This window comes from Sinocyclocheilus anshuiensis, unplaced genomic scaffold, assembly GCF_001515605.1.
Source record: "Sinocyclocheilus anshuiensis isolate Anshui unplaced genomic scaffold, SAMN03320099.WGS_v1.1 scaffold850, whole genome shotgun sequence".
Classification (NCBI taxonomy): Eukaryota; Metazoa; Chordata; class Actinopteri; order Cypriniformes; family Cyprinidae; genus Sinocyclocheilus; species Sinocyclocheilus anshuiensis.
This window is the reverse complement of record NW_015537937.1, coordinates 1,840,780-1,841,192: the sequence shown is the minus strand read 5'-3', so window position 1 is coordinate 1,841,192 and position 413 is coordinate 1,840,780.

The window sequence follows — 413 nt, the reverse complement described above, 5'->3', positions numbered from 1 at the left end:
TAGAGGTTTTCAAGAGCTGGTGTGAATAAATATAGATTTAAATTCAAAGAGACAGTATAGTCTGTGCATGATCTGATATTTTATTCGGACCCAGATTAAAACGAGATTAACATCACGGAGCGCTAAACACTCATGCAGTGTGTGTTTCATTCACACTCGAAGCCGGAGGGCGCTCTCGCGCAGAAAGTCGTACGAGGAAATGGACAAAAGCGTCCAGCTATTGCTGTATGAAAACAGTTTTTTTCACAGAAAAACAGAAACGTTTGGAAACATGAAGACATCAAAGGTACGATTGCGACAATACACAATATATGGTTTATTTGTGTTTGTCAAGTCATAAATAAATAAAGTATATGAACAATGCAGTGCTAATTGACAGCATTTATTACAGTATAGAAACTATTCTGCCTTAT